Raw genomic sequence first — 16,328 nt, forward strand, 5'->3', positions numbered from 1 at the left:
GATACAGAAAGTCTTGTTTTGACCTCTGCGATTGAGTTTATTGCACCCCGTATACCTACAACATACATAATAATATGTACATACAAAATCATACATAATCAAGTAAAAAATATATTTATTCTGTCTTCAGATGTGTCTGTTATTTTTATTGATTAGATGGACGAGCTCACGGCCCACCTGATGTTATGTGCTTACCGCATTACTGCTTCACGGCAGAAACAGTCAAGGCGGTGGTACCTACCACCACCCTAGGTAGGTACCACCACCCCGCCTATTTCCGCCGTGAAGCAGTAATGCGTTTCGGTTCGAAGGATGGGGTAGCCGTTGTAACTATACTGAGACCTTAGAACTTATATCTCGAGGTGGTTGGCGCATTTGCGTTGTAGATGTCTATGGGTTCCAGTGACCACTTAACATCAGGTGGGCTGTGAGCTCGTCCATCCATCTAGGCAATAAAAAAAACCAAAAAAAAACCTACCCATGCGGACTCACGAGAGGTCTTATCATCAGTAATTACGCAAATTATAATTTTGCGGATTTCGTTTTTAATACACGATGTTATTCCTTCACCGTGGAAGTCAATCGTGAACATTTCTCGAGTACGTATTTCATTAGAAAAATTGGTACCCGCCTGCGGGATTCGAACGCCGGTGTATCGCTACATACGAATGCACCGGGCGTCTTATCCTTTAGGCCACGACGACTTCACGCAGACTTCGAGCAGCACTGGCACTTGCAAGCTAATCTCAGCACGGACAATGATAACTAACTGACACGACCTCTGGTCTCAGAGGGGAGTGGTGTGGCGGGTAGTCATCACACAACGCAAGATATTTGACAGACGCCTGAATCTCGTTCACGACATTTTCAAGATAAGTTCGCATATCGACGCTTGAAAGGTAAACGTGACTAAGCGACAATAACTGATTTGTACATAAATAATAGGCAATAACCATATTCGATGCGCAAAAAAAATATATTTCTAGGTCTATTAAAATCATTTCAATCCTACAGCTACTAGCTAGATTCTACTACAGCTAGATTCGTTAAAATAAATTTTGTTTTCAGGTATTTCAACTTTAAATAATAATTAGTCTATTGTAAAGTTCACGCATTGTCGCTTAGTCACGTTTGCCTTTCAAGCGTCGATATATACAAGTTCCGAACAACAACATTCGGACCGTCGGTCTACCGAGCAATATCACCCGCTCGGTGGAAGATCTTGCCTTTGCTGTATACCTATAATGTGATTGCGACTTCTCCGTAGTTAGTTTGGTGGAGGGCATACAAAGATTTTTACACGTCCTTACGCATCCATCAGATCCAATAACCCTTGCATTAGACTCCTTTAGCTCTAACACTAGGAGTAGGGACCCCGGTAACCGTACTCGTCGAACTCGGCAAAGAGTTCGACGTGCAACCTAACCCATGTATCAGCCAGCTGAGTTTCTCGTCGGATCTTCTCAGCGGATCGCGATTCCGATCTGGTAGTAGATTCATTCGTGAAGCAGCTGCTCTTGAGTTGTTAGGTCTCCTTCGGAAGCGCCCGGGTAGCTGTTAGCAAGTCCCACCCCTCCTGGCTGAGGTCTTGCTCGCCCACCTGTCCTGGTAAAACTGGAAAGGCCTCCGGGCCACCAGTAATCTCTCAAACATAAAAAATACTTATATATTAAAAAAAAACACGTGTGGCACTCTGGGACTGCCGCGGTAAAACTATTGCATAGCAATTTTTATCAACTTATGCAATTATAATTAGACAATAATAATTTAATATTAAAACAATAATAAAATAAGACCGCGCTATATTTGTAAACATTAACAAAAGCAAAACATTAACTGTCCCCTTCACACTCATAAGCTAGACCGCGGGAGAGAGAGATGGGCAGACTTTTCATGATGCGCATGCAGTGCCACGTCATGCCGCGCGCTTATTCACAAACACTACACACGCGCAACGTGTGAATGTGTTGAACGCGAGCTACATGGTAAGCGGGGTGGGGGTGTTAGGTTTTATTTTCGTTACGGAATTACTTGATTCGGTCGCCGCACTCAAACACCGCGATAAATGCAATAGCTTAAAAAAATAAAAAACAAAGATTAGATATTAAAATATCGAATTGTGAATCTAATCCATACCTGAATATATTATAGAGCACGCTCAAAAAAATCCATTAAAATCGATCCTGCCGTTTTTTTTCCCTACCTATTCGCTAGTAGCTTATGGGGCTATTCCAGCTATACTAAATTTGCGTAATCACTGGTGGTAGGACCTCTTGTGAGTCCGCACGGGTAGGTACCTACCACCGCCCCGCCTATTTCTGCCGTGAAGCAGTAATGCGTTTCGGCTTGAAGGGTGGGGCAGCCGTTGTAACTATACTGAGACCTTAGAACTTATATCTCAAGGTGTGTGGCGCATTTACGTTGTAGATGTCTATGGGTTACAGTAACCACTTAACACCAGGTGGGCTGTGAACTCACGGGCTCAACCTGAGAGAATATGCTAACACTAGCCCTGACTAGAAGAAAATCGCTAATCAGTGGGCTGTGTCTATGAGGTAGAAGGTCACGTCACATAAACACGCAGAGAAAATTTATTTAAACAAATACATATATGTATTATAACCTCTATACGATTTATCTTAAAAGAGGTTAATATGTTATAAAGATGACATAAATGAATTTTTGAATATTGAAACATCAGAAGAAGGAACATTAGTAATATAAAAAAACATTTTGGAATATTGAAATATAAAAAAGATAAAAAAGTGGTGAAGCAATAGCTTTAAATGTTGTTTCTCTTTATATAGCAACTCAATTTGTGCTATAGTTTTACTAGGCTAAGCTGTATATTGATGTAAATATAATAAATAATAAATATAATAAATATTTTACTAACAATCACGCCACGTTAACTGGTCCCGTGATAAGTTCGTAAAGAACTTGTGTTACAGGTACCAGATAACGGAAATAAATGTAAGATTTTTATTATACACATACATATATTTAATATACATCCATAACCCTGGAAAAGACATTTTTATATTTATCATACAAATATCTTCCCTTGGCGGGATTCGAACCCGCGACCCCGACCCCGACGCGAATAATACATTATATATTATTATAATAGGCGAATTTTTTTTTCAGCACGTTTGCTACAACAGATAGCTACAATTAGATCATCGATGGGACATATTATCTGATATACAATCACAAAAAAACTAGCCGCCATTTAAAAAAAAAAAAAACAAAAACAAAAGCTTCAAAATATACAGCTAATGGACAACATTCAAAAAGAAATCGTCATAGCAACGCAACATCGAACGGTTCCAAATTTAAAACGTCAGAGATTAAGCGAACTTAAATGATGATAGATGGGCCATTCAGTGAACGGGAATTAAAAATTTCAAATGTCATACGATTATGATCATTAACGGAACGTACACTAAGCCTATTGTTGCATATGTTGGTGTTCATCGAAACTCAAAATCTTCTGTTCAAAGAGATTTTGAACATTATTCGAATAATCGCAAGGTTGGTATTACGATGCACGTTTATAAATAAAAACATTATTACTGATAAAGGCGCATTCATAAACCGATTCTATTTCAATTCAATGCTCGAAATTCGTCATGTCTGTAATGTTGCTATCTTATCTTGTTTTATTTTAAACAATTTTTTTGTTTATTGTTTGTGGCTCCTAAATCAATATTATTTAATCGACATTTTGTAACATTTTGTAACAAGATTCGTTCCCGAAGTTTTTTCTCTCGGGATAACACTAGGTTTTTTTAAACCATATATTTATCGAGCAGTGGAAGGCTCAAATGAGTCAGTCAGCACAACAGTGGCCTAAGCTTACCATAGTTAGTATGGAGATAATGAGGTTGGAATTTACTTTTACACTGCTTCGTAGGCAAAAACAATACGCGCAAAAATAATGCTTACAAAGCCATCTGTTATCTATGGGTGACACTATGGATAGGCCGGTTTTGTAACAAACCAATATTATGTTTTAAATAAATTGCAATATATAAGCCCGAATATGAAAACTCGTGGGTGGATAAGGCCTCTTTTACGCTGATGGCCTCATTTGGCATAAGCGATATTTTTTCAACCTTACAGGAGAGCCATTTAAAGTTTTAAATTTGGTAAAAATATATCATAACAAAAAAAATCTTCAGCTCTTTTAATGTTGTAAACCTAATTGAAGTTCAATCAAAAACATCGAACTGTTGATGCTAGTACCAAATAAAACGGACCTTTAATTACGTAGATAAATGTCGCGTGTTAAGCGAAATGTCGCTTAAACAAAATAACCTTTCTCCTCTCGATATTTAGACATAAACTAGCGACCCGCCCTCGCTACGCTTCGGAAACTGTAATTTATTATTGACTTCTCCACTATTTAATGCATGTTATTATACATATAAACCTTTCTCTTCAATCACTCTAACTATTAAAAAAAACCGCATCAAAATCTGTTGCGTAGTTTTAAAGATTTAAGCATACATAAGGATATACGGACAGAGAAAGCGACTTTGTTTTATACTATGTAGTGATATTAATATTATAAATGTGAACGTGTATTTGTATGTCCTTCTTTCAAGTCAGAAGGAAGCAACGGTTTAACAAGTTTATTTTTAAATGCTTCAAGTCAAGGAAGCGTCGTAGGTTGTGTTTTAGGACGAAAAAACATATTTTTGCCGCGGAAAATTTCGCTGACACTCTTTCTTGACCACGCGGACGAAGATGCGGGCAACGGTTAGTATTTTTATACGTTTTTTTTAATTGTCTTTGTAGGCACATGAGCATACGACCCACCTGATGGTGAGTGGTTACCGTCGCCCATGGACATCAAGAGAAGTGGGCGGGACTTATGGTCAGAGGAAAAAAAATAGAGCAAAATAACTACACATTGGTACCCAAGGGAAGGCAAGAGGAAAAGAGGCAGACAACAAAAAAGATAGGACGATGATATCAGGCAGGTTGCAGGCATAACATGGAGTAGAGTAGCCAGAGAGAGATCAGAATGGAGTAGGTTAGAGGAGGCCTTTGCCAACTGGCAAACGAACTTACAGAAAGTAAAGAATTTTAATTTGGTAAAATACATACAGTACTAGTCGTACTCGCCCGCTTCGCTGCGCTTTTTTTTCCTACCTAAACTGATAGCCTTATTATTATTTCAGCGTATCCTTAACTAGTAGGTGAGCTCACGGAGCTCAATCCGGAGTGATGCTAACACTGACCCTAGCAAGAGCAGTGCTTCACAGAATCTACCACCGGATCGGAAACGCGACCCACTGAGAAGATCCGGCGAGAAACTCAGTGGGCTTGCTGGGCATTTAAAATTAACATTATTATTTATTGTCATTATCATTAGGGAGTCCAAAACTCATATAAATATTAGCCTATCCATTAAGTACACGTATTTTCTACATGGATACCAAGTTTCAAGTCAATCGGATGAACGATTCAGTAGCTATAACGGAAGATCCGTAAAAACCACTGTTGATTTATTATATTAGTAAAGATAAGTGCAGCAATATAAGAAACATAATTGTATACATATCTGTTGTCCGAATAAAAGGCTTTATTAATATGGAGGTATGAGAAGGTATTACTGTATAAAAGCCTTTATATCGCCCTACGGCCCTTTACAAGATTAATCGAAGTCAAGGTTCGATCTTAATATTTCCCGTTTAATTTTTGTCGGTTTGATTAATTAAATATGTTAGAAACTTTCGTTGTTATGGTATGTGTTTCAAGGTAGACTGTTATTGAGTGATTGTGTTATATTGTACATGTACTATCCAACCAGGTACAACAGGCGGTAACGCGCAGCCACTGTCGCACGAAATATGTCTTGTCGGATCCCTGGATCCATTCTCTTTAAGCTCTTCAAGCACCGGTCATCAAGAAAATCCGACGGGAAACTCACTAGTATGTGTCTGTGGGTTAATTTACTCGCCGAGCCCTTCGTAGCAAGCGACGGGTTCGACGAGAACGATGACCGGTGCTTGAGGTACCTAAAAGCACCGTTAATGGATCGGGAGGATCCGTAATGGCGTGTTTAGGGCGACGTCGACTGTTTACCATTCGGTCTACAGTATCGGGTAGGTATGCGCAAATTCACATTATCGTTTCGCCAAAGAAATTTCGGTAAGGCTTTCGAATACGCCATCTTTGAAAACAAAATAAATAAAGTTGTGTGACGACATTTAGTAAAAATAAACACGTTTATTATACGGCAATACCAGAATAACGCAGCAAGCTTTTTTATTCAAAATATATTTTCGCCACGTCGCGGCGTCGTCGCGTCGTCCGCTTGTCCAGCTTGTATCCCAAAATCGGTAAGACGGCATAGAGTAATTTTATAGACGCGTCACGCTGGCGACGTCATCTTTGTGTTTGTCTCTCAGAAGCCATTCATAATGTCTCTTTACTTTTTGGATGGACTGCGAATGACAATTTCGTTTCGACTCTGATTAAAACTGTTATATTCATATCGAGGGGTGAAATGTGAAAGGTTATTTGGTTTAAGAGATATTTCGTTTAACACGCGACATTTATCTATATATTAATTAATACGTGAAGCAAAAACTTTGTATCCCTTTTTACGAAAATTGCGCGGAAAAAAACGGAGGAGTATGAAATTTTCCACATGTATAGAGAATATAGAGAAGAAGTGCACAGTGCTAATATTATTCAAAAATAATGCATAAAAGATACATTAAATCAATAAAGAAAACATCACCCTTCCTTACCTTACCTTACCTTACATTACACTACCATGTATTTTACACAACACATGTATATAAATATACTCTTTGTTTATTGTCAATTGTCAAACTTTTGTTAGTGTTTAAAGTCTAGTTAAGTCGGGCACCTCTGCTGACGCATGTCTGCAAAGGCAGATCTTCGGCGAACTCAACTGCTTAATTGTGGAATTCGCAGACGACGGCATCCGCTGGACCGGTGGTCCGATGCCCTTCCCGTTAGATTAAGATTAGTAATAAGTTAGTCTTAAGTCAGATTTGGTACGGAATAAACGTTCATAAAATATAATTTCTATTTTTTAAAACGTACTCCGCGTGGCCCGCAACTTGACTGTCTGTGGTCAAATTGAGAACAGATGAATATTGTTTGTCTTTATTATTATTTATGTATAGGGTAACTTTGGCGAAATCTGTGATTATATTATATAAGTATAATAGTATTTGACAATAGAATCATAATAATGTTTAAACATAAAATTTCAATTGATTGAAGTCAAATTTCGACTACTGCGGGACCACTAGTCTTTGTAATTAGAGGTGCGTTTTATTTGGTATCAGCATCAACAGTTCGATGTTTTTAATTGAACTTTCCAATTAAGTTTACCGCATTCAAATAGTTAAAGAAGTTGTTTTGTTATGTTTTTTTGAAGTTATACTTCTTTAGGCGCGTTATGAAAAATTGTTGAGAGTGAAATTTACGATGCGCGCGCACCGTGACACAAAATTAACAGAATGAAGTTGCTCACTAAATCGCTCATTACAATACGACCGACGTAACTTGGCGAGTCTGAATATAGCCGCAGGTGAACTTTCCGAACCGTACTGAGAATTACCGAATTTATACGATGTCAAGAAAAGGGATGTCCAATATGCGTGTTTGAGGATGTTGTTTAATAGATTTATTTTCAAATTGATTAAAATTTAAATAAAAAAAAAGAAATAAATTTAATAAAAATAAAGTTAAACTTCTTACACCAGGTGGGCTGTGAGCTCATCCACTCATCTAAGCAATAAAAAAAAACGTGCAACCTAACCCGTGCATCAGCCCGCTGATTTTCTTGCCAGATTTTCTCAGTGGGTCGCGATACCGATACGATAATAGATTCATTCGCGAAGCAGCTGTTATTGAGTTGTTAGGTCTCCTTCGGAGGCGCTCGAACAGCTGTTAGCAAATCCCACTCCTCCTGGCTGAGCCTTTGCTCGCCCAACTGCCCTAGTAAAACTGAAAAGGCGTCAAGGCCACCAGTAATCCTTCAATCCTAAAAGAAAAAGAAACAAGATGGCGCTTCTTACTTCTACCCACTACATAAAAAATATTTACCACGCATGTTCTCGGAACCGTCTATGCTCATCTAAATATAACATTACAATAAAACAGTAGTCGATTGTGCAAATCTGATATTGCATTCAATTGAATCAAACCGCAGCGCCATTTCCTATTAATAGTCATGTGTATTCTGAGCAGGTCAGTCAAGGTGAATCCACCGCCGCCTGTCATTAAGACAACGCTTTATTTATTATGTTTATGCCCGCTGAGTTTCTCGCCGGATCTTCTGAGCGGGTCGCGATTCCGGTGGTAGATTCAGCCAAGCACTGCTTTTGCTAGGGCTGTGGCGGGTGGACATCATACAACGCAAGATATTTGACAGATACCTGAATCTCGCTTACGACATTTTCAAGATAAGCTCGCATATATACAAGTTCCGAACAACAACATTCGGAGCGTCGATCTACCGAGCAATATCAGCCGCACGGTGGAAGATCTTCCTTTCGTCGTTACATCTACAAGGGCCAGTGCACAGACACAGCCCACTGAGTTTCTCGCCGGATCTTGTCAGTGGATCGCGTTTCCGATCCGGTGGTAGATTCTACGAAGCACTGCTCTTGCTAGGGCCAGTGTTAGCGATACTCCGGTTTGAGCCCCGTGAGCTCACCTACATGTTAGGGCGAAGCTGAAGTAGCCTCTCAAGGCGATCAGCGTAAGTAGGAAAAAGAATTAAAACTGCAGTGGGAGATCCCCTAAATGAGTGCAGTAGAATGGCCTCAAGTTGAAAGAGATGGCGGGACATCGTGAGACGCATCAAGTCTGCCCCCTCCAACACTACATGACGATCATAAACACTTTGCCAAGAGTGACACGATTAAGAAGAAGAAGAAAAGTGATGGCGACCGCCACACTAACCTACTATTTCTTTGACAAATACGGTCATTGGTAATTTGACCGGTCATCGTTCTCGTCGAACCCGTCGCTTGCGACGCTTGACTTTTCTCCCGGGATTGCTCACGTCCATGGGCACGGTAATCGCTCAACATCAAATGGGAAGTACCTATACTCGTCTGACTACAAAGGCAATTAAAAAAAAATCGGTATGGAAAAAAATTCACGCCCGGATTTCAATACGTTTTTACTAAATATAATAATAATAGAATCCTGTTTCTGTACGTTGAGTATATATAAATAAGACAGTGCGAGGGGTGAATAAGAAGAGTAATATTTAATTTAAATTAATCTGATATTTAAAGAAATAACGCGGAACAAATCACGCATGGTTAACCGGCTCTAAATTAGGATTCTTTGTGTTATCGGTACCAGAGACTGACACACATACTTATATACGTTTAAATATATACATATATAGATAATAAACACACAGACGAAGAGCAAACGAATCTGTTCGTCACACGAATGTTCGCCTGATGCGGGAATCAAACCCACGACTCTCGGCGCAAAAGTCAAGTAAACTAACCACTGCACCACCGAGTCATTAAATTTTAATTAAACAGTTTCTGTTAGAGCATTCGATTAAAATAGCCGTATTGTCTTGACAGAGGCAATTTACCGGTGGTAGGACCTCTTGTGAGTCCGCACGGGTAGGTACCATCGCCCTGTCTATTTCTGCCGTGAAGCAGTAATGCGTTTCGGTTTGAAGGGCGGGGCAGCCGTTGTAACTATACTGAGACCTTAGAACTTATATCTCAAGGTGGGTGGCGCATTTTCGTTGTAGATGTCTATGGGCTCCAGTAACCACTAAATACCAGGTGGGCTGTGAGCACGTCCACCCATCTAAGCAATAAAAAAATTAATAATAGTTTAAAAAACAAAAAAAATACGCTTTTATAGAAAATCCATGATTTTATTATAAAAAAAGCGTGGGGTGTTTTACAGGATATTATTAAAATAGCCCTTCTACTCATACCTGTTCATATAATATTTATAACTACTGATACCATGCACGCCACGTTTTTTTTTACAATAAAAACATTTTTTCTTCCACTATTTTTAATTCAAATTTATTAAAATTTATTTTCTATTTTTTAGTTGGAATTTCTATGAAAGCGTATTTTTTTTGTTTTTGGAACGAAGTTCCTTATCGCGCGTTGTGAAAGGGGGCTAGACGGAAAAAATTCTTACGAAAAGTTGTCACGACACTTTTTAGATCCGTCATTCTGACCAATCAACGTGTAGGCGCTTATCGCGTGACATTGCTCGTATCCGATTGGTCCGCGTAATGAGTACAGTTTCTCGAGATAGCGTTTCAACAATAGTAATTTAGTTCATAGTATTGTTTTTTTCTTCTTCATAATGCCGTAATTTATTATTATAACTTAAAAAAAAAATTACAATTCCTTCACTAATTAATCGAAAGGAACTTCGTTCCATCCGGGTGTCCCTTGACACTTCTGAAGTTTTTTTAAACTATTATATTTATTTTTCTTTTTTTAGTTGAATTTCCATTTTCTCATATTTTATTTTTTTTAAATTTTCAAAAATTTCCTCTGAATCAGTCAGTAACTTATCCGAGAAATAGATGATCGGAGCGTCTGGTAGTTTCCCTTCTTGGTCTTGACGCAGACACTCCGGGTGTCAGGAAAAGAAGAAATCGCTAATCCAGATTATCCTAGTAAGGATAACAGATCAAACTGTTTAAAATATTGAATTGTCATCGGTCAAAAAAGAAAAGAAGCCCTATTGTTTTGATAGAAGCAGAAGGAGGTTGATCATGACGCGTCCTAACCTTGGCATTGAAAACGCGATATGACACAACTGATAAAAGTTTGTTGACTCCGACCCGATCTTATCACTTGAGAAATTGGCTGCCATCAAATATTGTGAAAAACAACGCGTGCTTACAGACACCATATTTTGATTGATGATTAAATATGCCGTGCTAATCTCAAATAATCTCAATTTTATTAATATGGGATTGATAAGAAGATGTTTTTTAAAGAATTTTATGACCTGGTTACTAAGACCTTTAAGTCATGTCTTATTTTAATTTATATTCTTATTTTTATGAAAAAGGATAATATGGAGTGAAGTGAAATGAAATGAATTTGAGACATTAATCAACTGGGAAGAAATTAAATTAAATGAGACATAAGATGACATGGGATGAAGTGTAATCTCAGTAAAATGGTGGTCATTTACAGAGATTTTTTCAGTGGATTTTTTGGAGGATCCCGAGAAGTTACGTCCGGCGGATTTGTTTCTTTTTTTCTTTTTTTTCTTTTATTGCTTAGATGGGTGGACGAGCTCACAGCCCACCTGGTGTTAAGTGGTTACTGGAGCCTATAGACATCTACAACGTAAATGCGCCACCCACCTTGAGATATAAGTTCTAATGTCTCAGTATAGTTACAACGGCTACCCCACCCTTCGAACCGAAACGCATTACTGTTTCACGGCGGAAATAGGCGGGGTGGTGGTGCCTACCCGTGCGGACTCCCAAGAGGTCCTACCATCAGTGATAGATTTTTATATTAGAGAGAGAGAATAGAGATTTTTCCCACATTTGTGCACTTTCACAGATATTAAACAGTTAATAACCCACCGTTATTACACATTTAAACCTGAAGAAACACTAAATAGACAAAATAAAACAAATTCCACAACTTCACTCCTCGCGTTCCCGCCAAAAAGTCCTTGTTAAGAAGAAGATGTGTTAGAGCGACTTATTATTTATTCATAGGTTAGAGCCATAGACCTATAAAGAAAATTAATATTAAAAAAAAATCTAATATCAAAAAAAATATCTAATATTTAAAAAAAAAGACATACCCGCTGAGTTTCTTGCCAATTCATCTCAGGACGGAGGCTAGTTTTTGTGAATTGGCGGTAGTTCTTTTGACGTTCAACAAGTGTGTACTTTCCAATGAAGTAGGAAACCTATGGAAATGAAACGTCAACCAAAATTTCGTGCCACTGTGACGTCATCTGGCCACAAAACATGGCGGCTTTAGTGCTGTACAAAAGATTTCAATGTTATCAGGTTTTATCGATAAACGTTCTTGGCTCATTTTATTTTAAATATTGTTGAGTATTATTTATTTGTAGAATTTATACTTTAATGGGAAGTATTTAGGTATATTGTTATGTGCAAATATGATATGATTTAGATGGGTGAAATCTAAGACAAGTTCGTTCTTCGAATTTGCCAAGTAAACGATATGATGATTTTTAAAAGTTGCTACACTGATTTTATAAAGTTGTCGTTTGTCGCAAAACATAAAGATATGGCGTAGTTCAAAGCCATCAGCCCATTTCTAGCATGCTAAATGTTATCGTATTTTGAGTACGTGTTTTTCTTAGACTGTAACAATCTATTTTAATAAAATTGTTTTGCTGACTCTAAAGTCCGTAACATACTACCGCAGCGCACCCCAAGGAAGGTGCGCCGCAACATTTGAATCACTTTCGCTTGAGAGTGATTAAAATTTTAAACTTATCAAGGGACCGCGTGAAAAAAAACACCTACAGAACATTTATTCATTAATTACAAACGTCATTCCTTGTGACTTCCTCTCTAAAATCACTTAATTATTAAATATTTAACAAATTTACAATATTGTTTTACTCACTGCGGAATAAAACTATTTTATTTAAATAGTTCCGAAGAGATTTTGTCGGTAGCCTTTTTCCCGAAATATCTAAACAGAATGTCTAAATATGTTTTGATGACATATTTTAAAGTGGTATTTATGATTAGTGTCATGATCAATAGATTCCGACCGAAAAATGGATTTTTCGGATGAGGGCTCCATAATGAATTTAAATACATATAGATAATAGTTTTAGGGCATTGACTTTCTTGAGATCCTATAAAATACGTTTTAATTATTATTTTTGTATGTTTTAAGCATGATAAATTATGAAATTTTAAATAATCAATCATATTAAATCGATATCAAAGTCAATAAATAATGTACAACCCAAAACAGACGGCCGAACTGACGTGACAATGACATTTGGCGCGCTAAACATGGCGGATTTTCGGCCTCATTAGACGGAGACGGAGATATTTACGTATATTCATGTTTCATTTTATGTACGCACTGAAATACTGTTATATTGTTTTCCTGCGAGTTAAAGTGCTGAGTAAGAACGAGATAGATATATGTTTATGTATGTGCCTTCAAAATGGGTGCTATTTATATAAGCAATTGTACGTATAGAACAATATGTCGTGTCCCTACTATATAGGTCTATGGTACTTTCATTTATGTTGAATAATTTTTTTTGATTTGATTTGAGTTGAGTAGGGACACGACATATTAATATTGTTCTATAAGTACAATTGCTTATATAAATAGCACCCATTTTGAAGGCACACACATAAACATATATCTATCTCGTTCTTACACAGCACTGTAGCTCGCAGGAAAACAATAACAATATTTCAGTGCGTACCTACATAAAATGAAACATGAATATACGTAAATGTCTAATGAGGCCGAAAATCCGCCATGTTTAGCGCACCAAATGTCATTGTCACGTCAGTTCAGCCGTCTGTTTCGGGTTGTTCATTATTTATTGACTTTGATATCGATATAATATGATTGCTTATATAAAATTTCTTATTTTATCATGCTACCCCGCTTAAAACATACAAAAATAATAATTAAAACATATTTTATAGGATCTCAAGAAAGTCGATGCCCCAAAACTATTATCTATATATATTTTAATTCATTATGGAGCCCTCATCCGAAAAATCGGACACCATTTTTCAGTCGGAATCTATTGATCATGACACTAATCATAAATACCTCTTAATAAAATATGTCATCAAAACATATTTAGACATTCTGTTTAGATATTTCGGGAAAAAGGTTACCGACAAATTCTCTCTTCGGAACTATTTAAATAAAATAGTTTTATTCCGTAGCGAGTAAAACACTATTGTAAATTCGTTAAATTTTTAATAATTAAGTGATTTTAGAGAGGAAGTCACAAGGAATGACGTTTGTAATTAAATAAATAAATGTTTTGTAGGTGTGTTTTTTATCATGCGGTCCCTTGATAAGTTTAAAATTTGAATCACTCTCAAGTGAGAGTGATTCAAATGGTGCGGTGCACTTACCTAGAGGTGCGTTGCGGTATAGGTAGTGTGTTACGGACTTTAGAGTCGGCAACACAATTAAAATAGATTGTAATAGAGAGGTAAATAGTCTAAGAAAAACACGTACTCTTATTTTGATATCCAAAACAGCATAGCTAGCATGCTAACGTTTTATCGCCGACATAAAGCTTTCATCCCTTTTCGGCATATACGCAAGTGCGAGCGAGACGGCAACATAACGTAGATAACATTTGTTTTTTCCATGCTAGAAATGGGCAGATGGCACTACACCATATCTTTATGTTTTGCGGTCACTGAGTTGTCAAACGACAACTTTATAAAATCAGTGTAGCAACTTTTAAAAATTGTTATATCGTTTACTTGGTAAATTTGAAGCACGAACTTGTCTTAGATTTCACACATCTAAATCACATCATCTTTGTACATAACAATATACTTACTTCCTATTAAAGTATAAATTCTACAAATAATTAATACTCAACAATATTTAAAATAAAATGAGCCAAGAACGTTTATCGATAAAACCTAATAACATTAAAATCTTCTGGGCAGCACTAAAACCGCCATGTTTTGCGGCCAGATGACGTCACAGTGGCACGAATTTTTTGTTGACCATTCATTTCCATAGGTTTCATACTTCAGTGGTTAGAGCCTATGAAATACAAAGCGTGGAAAGGAGCGTTAAGATATGAGTGAGAGGAAAACTGTAAGTAAGAGAAAAAAGAATGACAGAGAAAAGCAAGATGGCGGAGACAATCGAATGAGCAAAGCGTAAAAAACAGTGTCAGTTAATTTTAATACGCCTATAATAGCTTCAGACGTAGGTATGTATGTTAGTATGTAAGGGAATCTTTGAACATGATTTTGACCCCCTTCAAAACGTCGGAGTAACTCGAAATTTGGAGTACTTATTAAGGACCGATGACAATTCAATATTAAAAACAAAAAAATGAAATTTAACTAAAAAATGAGAAATAAATAATAGTTTAAAAAAATTAACAAAATACGCTTTTATAGAAAATCCAACTAAAAAAATATAAAATAAATTTTAATAGATTTGAATTAAAAATAGTGTAAGAAAAAATGATTTTATTGTAAAATAGCGTGGGTGCTTTTCAGGATATTATCAAAATAACCCTTCTACTCATATCTGTTCATAAAATATTTATAAGTATTATATTTTATGAACAGTTATTAATTCAAATTTATAAAAAAATATTTTCTATTTTTTGGTTGGATTTTCTAAAGCGTATTTCGTTAGTTTTTTTTAAACTTTTATTTATAATATAACAGAGAAGATTTGAGAACAAGAGAACAATTAAAGTGCATCAATGGAATGATTTTATTTTATGCGTCACTATCCCAATTCTGGAGACGCCTCCTAAAGATCCCGTGCATGCCATTCACAATACAACATGCATGCGCGCACACGCCCACATATACACACATTCACACACACACACACACACTCACGCTTAATGACCTTCTTAAAAGATAACACCTAATTATCTCTCAACACCAGTCCGCAGCATCTGTTCACGACTTAACCTAACCTTATCTATCTTAAGAAGGAGGGAGCCTGGAGATTAGTAATACAGGTCTTTGAACCTAGTACAGACTTCAGCTCTTTCAAAGGCTTACAAAATAAATTATAAGGGTAATTTCCATTTGTATTTGTACTATACCTTTAAGGGAGAAATAAATAAATTATTCTTATTATTATTACTATTATTATTCCAATGCATCCGTTCTCAAGGAACTCGGTATCAAAGTCCGACTTACGTCAACTGTACAATTGAGGGCTGTAAAGATCTTTGGTCACATCTCCAGAAAAGAGCACTCGATGGAGAGACTGGTGGTCCAAGGCCGGGGAACACGCGGCCGCTCATCAACCCGCTGGACTGGACAAGGACGTCCGGGAGTCGTGTTAACTGGTTACCGGAGTCCATAGACATTTACAAGGTAAATGCCGCCACCCACCTTGAGATAAGAGTTCTAAGGTCTCAGTATAGTTACGACGGCTGCCCCACCCTTCAAACCGAAACGCATTACTGCTTCACGGCAGATATATGCAGGGCGGTGGTACCGACCCGTGCGGACTTACAAAAGGTCCTACCACCAGTAATGTAGCTATGTAGTAGCTATGAAAGACTTACGCAAATACCCAACTGTGGAGGGTTTGACGACA

The 16,328-nt window shown here is 37.2% G+C and overlaps 1 long non-coding RNA gene across 1 annotated transcript; it reads left to right on the top strand.

The window, feature by feature from the left end:
• The first annotated feature begins 2,766 nt into the window (after positions 1 to 2,766).
• LOC134201266 (uncharacterized) lies at positions 2,767 to 3,583 on the top strand. Its single transcript, XR_009976475.1, has 2 exons — positions 2,767 to 2,973; positions 3,148 to 3,583. It is a non-coding gene; the product is annotated as an uncharacterized LOC134201266 (long non-coding RNA).
• The last annotated feature ends 12,745 nt before the right edge of the window (positions 3,584 to 16,328 follow it).

The sequence above is a fragment of the Bombyx mori genome, chromosome 24 (assembly GCF_030269925.1).
Source record: "Bombyx mori chromosome 24, ASM3026992v2".
NCBI lineage: Eukaryota > Metazoa > Arthropoda > Insecta > Lepidoptera > Bombycidae > Bombyx > Bombyx mori.